Source organism: Octopus bimaculoides, chromosome 1 (genome assembly GCF_001194135.2).
Source record: "Octopus bimaculoides isolate UCB-OBI-ISO-001 chromosome 1, ASM119413v2, whole genome shotgun sequence".
Classification (NCBI taxonomy): domain Eukaryota; kingdom Metazoa; phylum Mollusca; class Cephalopoda; order Octopoda; family Octopodidae; genus Octopus; species Octopus bimaculoides.
Window position 1 is genome coordinate 60,287,999 of NC_068981.1, and position 1,215 is coordinate 60,289,213.

Sequence of the window (1,215 nt, forward strand, 5' to 3'; positions counted from 1 at the left end):
AGAGTGAATTGTTCTGTATTTATAAAAAAAAAAAAAAAAAGGATTAAAAAATTACATAAAGTATGAATGGGAATTATCAAGAATTAAATAACCACATTTTTTTTTCATGGTGGAAAATCCTTATCTCATGAATGAAAACATTTTAGATAAATTTTATCCATGAAATGAAAGATATTTACACAGCAATAACGTACAGCAACAAGACAATATTTGTACAAACAAAATATTCTTCCCGGTTTGGTAACGCAGGAATGAGAATTCTTTAGAATTGTTTCAGTTAATTTACTAAAATGAAGTTTCAATGGAGTTTTTGTTTAAACAGAATGCCATTTGTAAATAAAGTTTAAACAGATACCTTGGCTATTTACATGTGTTTGCAAATTTACGTAATGGAAGTGTTCAAATTCAAGCCGATTGGTTATCGTATCTCTCAGAGCGTCACAATGGATGCTTTACAATATTTGTTGCCGTTCTTTCATTCTGCCTCAAATTCCGCTGTGGCCTACTTGCGTGGTAACCTGAATATCTCGCTCAATTTTATTCCACAGAGTCTTTTAAGTAGCGTCAACTGTGTTGCAAGCACTAGGACTCAGTTCCCTGGCTTGAGAATACCTTCCTCCCTCACACCCATGAATATCCGAAGGAATGTAAAACGGCCATAAGTATTGCTTTCTCTCCTGAATTAAAGATAATAAAAGAAAATTTATATATACAAACATAGACGCGCGCGCACACGCAGGAGTAAGCGCGCGTACTCACTCACACACAGACACACATACGCACACACACACACATACATATACACACACATACACACATATTTGTATATAGCTGGCATGGCTATGTGGTAAGAAGACTGCTTCCCAGCCACGTGGTTCCTTGTTCAGTCACACTACGTGTCACCTTGGGCATGTGTCTTCAACTACAGTCGACCAAAGCCTTTAGATTTGGTAGACAGAAACTGAAAGAAACCCGTCGTATGTGTACACAAATATATATGTATATATATATATATATATGTGTGTGTGTGTGTGTGTGTGTGTGTGTGTGTGTGTGTATCTGTGTGTTTGTTTCCCCACCGCCATCAAAGCTTGACAACCGGTATTTATCATTTTAGTCCTTGTTACTTAGTAGTTCTCCTAAAATGACCGATAGAAAAAGGGCTAGGCTTAAAAACACGTATTGGGGTCGATTCGTTTGACTAAAAGCCTTCAA

General features: G+C 36.6%; 1 protein-coding gene across 2 annotated transcripts in view; it reads left to right on the forward strand.

The window, feature by feature from the left end:
* The window catches only part of LOC106871356 (sodium- and chloride-dependent transporter XTRP3), a 182,372-nt gene that overhangs the window by 160,833 nt on the left and 20,324 nt on the right, over nt 1–1,215 (forward strand). The window lies entirely within an intron of this gene.